Genomic DNA, 8,096 nt, shown 5'->3' on the forward strand with positions numbered 1-8,096 from the left:
TCCAGGTCTGGGCAAGGCAGGATCTTGTGAACAACAGAGACTTTCCTTTGAGGTTTGCCAACTTCAAAGGCAGAAAGGGTTATAAGTAGTGGACCCAAACCCCCAGATTTTGAGATTACTTCTGGAACCAAGAGGATCCTCTGTCAAGGAGAAGAGCTGGAGGAGGAGTACTGCCCCCTTGCCTGTGACTATGCTTTGCTGGGTTGTCCTGCACTTGCTGGTTCTGCCTGAAAGAGGGCAAAAGCTGGACTTTGTGATATATTCCCCCTTGTGAAGAATCTCCAAAGGTTTGGACTGAGCTTGCCTCCTGTTTTGAAGTCTCAGGGTCATCAAAGTCTACCTCTGCCAGCACTTGGACTCTCTGCTGAAACTCCTGTCCTGCCAAGTTGTGCCCTATCCAGTTCCTGAGCTCTTGAAAGGTGAAGCTGGTAGAAAATGCCTGAAATCCATAAAAAGGATGCTGTGAGGGGGAAATTTCGACACACCAACTGCAACGCAGCAGTAAAAATGATACATCGCCCACTTATCAGCTGATTTCAATGCATCACTGCATTGCGGCTGGAGAAACAATGCAACACCGGCTTGTGGCTGCTGAAGCCGATGCAAACCCAATGCAGTGTGGATTTTCATCACCGTGCGGACAGATTTCTCATGCACCATCTCTGGGTGTCAAAATCATCATGAACCTGTGTGGATCTGAGGAACCCCAATCAGAAATCGAAGCATCGCTCTCTTGCGGGAGAGGAAAACGACGCAGCGCCTACCTGACCGGAGAAGAAGCAACACACGGTCTTACTTACGAGAAAGGAATCAATGCATTTCTGACTTTTCTGCCGCACACTTGCCTTTATGGCTTTATTTTTTAGGTAACCCAGGCACTTTGTGTAAAAGAAACTTTTCCATTGTTTTCCATGGAGTAAGACTCTACTATTTTGAAAATTCTTAACTTTACTTGTGTATGTTGGATGTTTGTCATTTTGGTCTTGTTTGATTTAGATAAATATTGGCTATTTTTCTAAACTAGTGTAGTGTCCATTTTGCTGTGTTTTCACTGTATTACTATGTGTGTTGGTACAAATACTTAACACATTGCCCTTGGGATAAGCCTGAATGCTTGTGCCAAGCTACCGAGGGAATGAGCAGGGATTATCCAAGTGTGTATCTCAATTGCCCTAACTAGGGTGAGGGTTCCTGCTTGGACAGAGTGCAAACTGACTGCCAACCAGATACCCCATTCTAACCAACATTAACATAAATGTTGACACACGTCAAACGGGCAAGAAGAGGTATGGAATGTGTGCATTTTGCACAAGGTGTATGATGATGTGTTTTGTATATTTAGATAAAGAAAATGGTACCACTACATTTCTGATCACTAAAAAAGGATTGTTTTTTAAGCAGACACTTATCTGCCTAAAAAAAGATGTACATGAATTTTGTCAATATTATGAGGGACAGTTGTGCCAAACAGGCCACAATTCATGATTGTTTCTGGCGTGATGCTCCATCACAATTGTGAGGAGGTAATATTGACCCTATTACAGGTGACATAGCATACAATTCACTTTTGATACATTGGATGTTCAAACTTCGCCTAGGTGAGTTGGTATAGTAAACAAACAATATGAGCATGTGATCCAAAATGACTAGGCACATGAGAACAATGGCAACATTTTTTAGCAAAAATGTGTGGCGGATATGTTTTCACATCATAATTCAAAATTCAAGTCACTGACCCAGCTGCCTCACAACCCTGTTGCATTACAATGTTCCCACTTGGCTGGCTGGTGGGAGCATCGTATTATGATGTTCCTGCAGGTCAGCTCAGTAGGAATAGTTCTATGCTATTGGTCTCAGCTCCCTTAAGGGAGCCAAAGTCAATACTCTAGTACACCAGAACCTCTGAAATATGCACTGTCTGCAAAGCAGACAGTGTTCAGAGGATGTTGCTCAGGGGGGACTCTGCATTGCCATTGCCCTGGGCATGGGCAGTGCATGGGCTCACCCTCAGCCCCTACTTTTTGCTTCTGCAAGCCTTTTCATGGTGGGGTCCCCCCATGAAAAGGCTGGCAGAAACTGGACTCATGATCAGATCAATGAGGCACCGCTGATCTCCATGCCGCCGTGGCTGACCATGACTCAGACCGCTGTCAGCACATCAGGAACCTTGGTCCTGGCGGGCACGGTGGTACCCTGGTGGTCTGACTGCCAGGGCCGTAATGTGGCAGTCCGACCACCTCAAGTCTGGCAGTCTGACTGCCACCGCAGCAGTGGCGATTTGAGGACCGCCAATGTCATAATGAGGCCCTAGGTTTTGACCGTATATGCCTTCGAATCCGACGACCCAGGTGTGGAGGTTTAGCCGCCACAGTTATTTAGGCGGGAAGGCACATCATGATTGGCCTGGCGGTAAAACTCTCTTTTGCCTACGGTGCTGTCAATATGGGTGTACAATTCTGCCAGTGATGTCATCTCACCAGCGGACTTTCGTATATGGGTCCGCCAGCATATAAAATAAAGCAGGCAGGCCACCAAGGAGGTGGACAGATTATCTAATGGAAAAATGACAGTGGGACTGATTCTGCCAAGATCTGAATCGGGCCCAAAGTTTTAAACTCAAATAAACATTTTTAACCAATGCAGCTATGACCCTTGCTCTCAACATACACTTCTTATAATCACATTTTACAACAATAATGACGTGTTCTATATCATCCTTGATAATATCAGTGATGTCATCCATGATGTCATTTTAGATGTCATCATTGATGTCATAGAACATGTCATGATTTATGTAATATGTGCGATCATAATCAATGCATGGCAGGGTCACAAATTATAGTCAGTGCTGCTAACTATACCTGCTGAATTTCAGTGTTTTTCATTTCAAAACTTTAATGTTGTCACTGAGACATTCACCTAAATTTAACATTACTTTAACCTTTGTTTTTTTTCAGTGAATATCTACGTTTTGTATACTTATAAAATCATATTTAAAAATATGTAGACACTAAAGGGCAGAAATGCATCCTATCTACAAGATACAGCACATTTCTGTCCTCTCCCTCAGTGCTGGAGCACAAATTGCTGCCTAGTGCCAATGCGGACACAATTGCAGCATGGTGCAAGGGTGCCTGCATTGTGGGGATGATTGTTTTGTGCACAAAGGGACCCCATCCTGCACAAAAACAATCGGAAAAGGTGGTTTACTCTTTCTATGTGTGCTGCAAAATGCAGCACACATAGAAAGAGAAAAAAGCAGGGGGAAATAAAGAGATTTCTCCCTGTTGCATCCCTGTTACTCCATCTCAGAGGTGGCATAGGAATCTGGTGCATTCACAGACCTGTAAATCTGGGAATATGTCAGATTCCTTCAGGTTCCATTGGTGTTGCATGCAATCACCCCATAGAATGTCCCTTTCACGCAGAGTAATGGATTGAGGGGGCCAAATTTACAAGGCCATCAAAAGCCATGCAAGGTGGCTTTGCATGGCCTTGTGAATATGAGCTGCCACACTGAGGAGATGCTCAGGTGGCACAGTGTGTCACTAAGGCCTTGTAAATGAGGCCCTACGTGCACACTGTGCCACCAGTGCTTAATTTGTTTTTACTCTCCGGGGGCACCGTGCGGCAGCCATATTTGTGTCCCACTTTCATGCATAACACTGCATGAAAGGGGCTTTCCATGGGTGTTACTTGGGCTGTACCTAAGCAAAAAAAAACTATTGAACCCAAAGGAATCTGATGCATTCCCAGATTGTCAGGGATGTTTCAGATTCCTATGCCAATACAGGGGTGGCATAAGAGTGACGCAGTGGGGAGATACATCTTTATTTCTCCCCATTTCTATCTCTTCCTATGTGTGCTTCAGAAAACACCTCCTGTGGTTGCTTTTGCGTAGAAAGGTGTCTCATCCTGCACAAAAACAATCATCCCCCCAATGTAGGCACCTTTGCTCCATGGGGCAAGAGTGCCTGCATTGGCACATGGCAGCAACATATGCACCAGCGCAGGGGGAGAGGACAGAAATGTGCCCTTTCTTGTAGATAAGGTGCATTTCTGCCCTTTCCTGATAGTGCAGGCATGCACAGCAAGGCATTTGCTGCACTGCCCTACACCCTGATCCTTGTAAATGAGGCTCTAGGTATTCTGTTTGCGCTGATAATGTTCAATTTCTTAGTTTTTGTAACTCACATAAACAGAAATATTCCCAGCATAGTTTTAATAGAATTTGCATGTATCTTTACATATACTTCATATTTATATTTAAAAAAGATAACAATACATTTTTGCTACACTGCAAGATATGTGTTTTCACGATGTACATCTATTTTTAAGGTGTGTGAAAGCTTGCAGAGATATATATTCTTTTCGAATCTGTTGTATAGAGTTATTTTTCACCTGGTCAGATTAATATTAAATGCTAATATTTAATAATAAGTCAGCATAGTATGTAATTGTGTTAATCACTGTTTACAGCTCTCGGGAAACAGTTACAGGAGAGGAACACACAGTCTCCTCCATGAACTATGAGAGTGCTGTAATTCCTGTCCAGCTCCTGCGATCCGCTTGCTAGATCATACATTTGGAATTAAGTTCATAACAGTGTATTTTTGTAGTTTTGAAGAAAGTAAGACATGAGAAGTGTTATTTGAAGTTCAAAATACAGTTGACATATAGGTGCATTTGAGTTATGAACCACTTGAGTGCGGACGTCGGCCACTGGCCGACACCCACACTACCTCCCTGGTGCGGGTCACGACCAGTGGCTGACACCAGGAAAGAGGTTAAAAAAAAACGGGAGACACGGAAGATCTTCCGTGTCACTCCCCGAACTTTGTGAAGTCAGCTCACCGCAAGGTGCACTGACGTCACAGTTTGTTTTCCCCATCGGAGCAGGAAGTGGCTTTGGGGTGGCTTTCTGTTCCGATGGGGAAAATTGCCCCTGACATTCGGGAAGGCCTCGTTTGAAAGGGGAGACTCTCCCCTTTCAAATAAAGAGGGCCAAGAGGGCTAAGGAGCCCTACTAGACACCAGGTATTTCACTCGGCGGGGTCGGCCCCCTCGGCAAACGTTTATAAAGGTAGGTGTTCCTGGGGGGGTGCGATCGTACCCGATCACGCTCCCCCCAGGGGCTACATTTAAAAAAAAAAAGAAATTGACAGGGGGTCGCCCATGGGTATAATTGTTTTAGTAGTTGTATGGTTTCCCTGGGGGCCAGTATGGCCCCAAACGAAACCATACAACTACAAAAAAAATATATAGATCTATATATATATAGATATATCCCTATAGATAGATCTATATACATATATATATATATATATATATATATATATATATGTAGAACACATGCATGTGTGGTCTCCCGGGGGGGCTGCGATCGGCCTCCAGGAAAACCAGAAACACAAATAAAAGTAATCTATATATATATCTATATGTATGTATATATATATATACTTGCCACCAGTTGTCTTGCAGTTGCAGCTTGCGTCTTCAAAGCAATGCACATACTTAAACTGACGAGTTTCAACTGTAGCATTTAGGCAGCAATAAAAAATTCAAACAAGTCTTGTGATTATGCTTCTGCTACAAAAGGATCAGACTTTTGTCTAGTGGCAGTTTTGGTGCCATAAAGAAGCGCAGAAGATTTATGTGCCTACTGCAAAGAACAAATCTGTATTTATGTAAATAGCTGCGTACATTAGTAAAGCCAGCCATTACCTGTGCTACAATACAAATTAAATGAATGTGCAGGCAGCTATGGAGAGATGAAGGGCACTTTTGCTGGATGGTAGTGAGGGAATACCAGGAGGAGGACATGGGAGTGGGAGTTCCAATAATGCTTGTTGGACTGGGCGCTAGAGGTGCTAAACACTGTGACGATTGGTATGTGACAAGGTGTTTTTTGAGTGTTTTGAAAGAATGTGCTGATTGAGGGAAGAAGCGAAGGTAAGGTGACCTCTTCTGTTGCATGTATCACACACACACCAGCAATTTTGTGACTGTCTAGGTAGGCTAGTGTTTTAGAGCAACAGTTTAGCCAGTAGCAGAGATGGCATCTCGTTGGATGACTGCTGCTCACGCCCTCACTCGGGTTATAGAGGACAGCTCTGACATAGGATCAGAGACTGAGACAGCAGATACTGAGACAGCATCTGAGGGATAGGAAACTGGTGCAGACTCTGGGAGTGATCTTTCAGTTGGCAGAGTCCCATTCAATAACTCCTCTTCCAGTAATTATGAGGGAGGTGATCAGGACAGTCCTGCTGTCCCTTCGCAAGCACAGTCTGTGCAACGGGACAATAGCAGGTTAGCACAACCCAGAGAGCAGGTGAATGCGGTGGCCAGCACAGAGAGAGTGCTCTCTTGGTAGCTCCCCAATTTAGTTCAGCCCCAAATTCAACCGCCCAAATCGTATTGCAGAGACATCAAACTTATATATCACAAAACAAGCTGGTGTTGTAAGGCAGGCAGTTGTGTTTTTGGTCCTGGGCTCATCAGCCATTTAGGGAAACATACTAAACCCAGACATTTCTGGAAACTATACATCGGGGGAGTCCATAGAGGTGTGACTTGTGTGGATTCCCCAAAGTTTTCTTACCCAGAATACCCTGCAAAGCTGAAATGTTGAATACAAATTTTTCCTTGCATTTCTGTCACACAAACTACAGGAATATGTTGGGATCCACAAAGTTTCTACCACCCAGTGATTCCTCACCTGTCCTGATAAAAACACTACCCTACTTGAGTAACGGTACCTAGTGCCTGCATCAGGAATGGATCTCCCAAGGGTCAACAGTTGCCTCATGTAAGACGGACCAACATTGACTATTTTGTGATCTATTTCTGTTGCGTGCACTAGGCCTACTCACACAAGTGAGATACGATTTTTATCGGGAGACTTGTGGGAATGCTGGGTGGAAGGAAATTTGTGTCTCATCTCAGATTCCAGAACTTTCTGTCACCGAAATGTGAGGAAAAAGTGTTTTTTTGGCCATATTTTGAGGTTTGCAAAGGATTCTGGGTAACAGAACCTGATGAGAGCCCCACAAGTCACCTCATCTTGGATTCCCCTAAGTGTCTAGTTTTCAGAAACGCACAAGTTTGGTAGGTTTCCCTAGGTGCCAGCTGAGCTAGAGGCCAAAATCCATAGCTAGGCACTTTGCAAAATACAGGTCTGTTTCCTTTGGGACAATGTGATGTGTCCACGTTGTGTTTTGGGGCATTTCCTGTCACAGGCTCTAGGCCTACCCACACAAGTGAGGTACCATTTTTATCAGGAGACTTGGGGGAACGCTGGGTCAAAGGAAATTTGTGTCTCCTCTCAGATTTCAGAACTTTCTGTCACCGAAATGTGAGGAAAAAGTGTTTTTTTGGCCACATTTTGAGGTTTGTAAAGGATTCTGGGTAACAGAACCCAGTAAGAGCCCCACAAGTCACCCCATCTTGGATTTCCTTAGGTGTGTAGTTTAAAAAAATGCAGAGGTTCGGTAGGTTTCCCTAGGTGTCGGCTGAGCCAGAGGCCAAAATCCACAGCTAGGCACTTTGCAAAAAACAAGTCTATTTTCTTTGGGAAAATGTGATGTGTCCACATTGTGTTTTGGGGGCTTTCCTGTCACAGGCTCTAGGCCTACCCACACAAGTAAGGTACCATTTTTATCGGGAGCCTTGGGGTAAAACTGGGTGGAAGGAAATTTGTGGCTCCGCTCAAATTCCAGAACTTTCTGTCACCGAAATGTGAGGAAAAAATGTTTTTTTGGCCACATTTTGAGGGCTCGGAAAGGATCCTAGGTAGCAGAACCTGGTGAGAGCCCCACAAGTCACCTCATCTTGGATTCACCCTAAGTGTCTAGTTTTCAGAAAGGTGCAAGTTTGGTAGGTTTCCCTAGGTGCCGACTGAGCTAGAGGCCAAATCCTACAGCTTGGCACTTTGCAAAAAACACGTCAGATTTCAATGTAAAAATGTGATGTGTCCATGTTTCGTTTCCTGTAGCGAGCATTAGGCCTACAAGTGAGGTCCCATTTTTATAGGGAGACTTGGGGGAACACAGAATAGCAAAACAGTGTTATTGCCTCTTGTCTTTCTCTACATT

The sequence above is a fragment of the Pleurodeles waltl genome, chromosome 3_1 (assembly GCF_031143425.1).
Source record: "Pleurodeles waltl isolate 20211129_DDA chromosome 3_1, aPleWal1.hap1.20221129, whole genome shotgun sequence".
Classification (NCBI taxonomy): Eukaryota; Metazoa; Chordata; class Amphibia; order Caudata; family Salamandridae; genus Pleurodeles; species Pleurodeles waltl.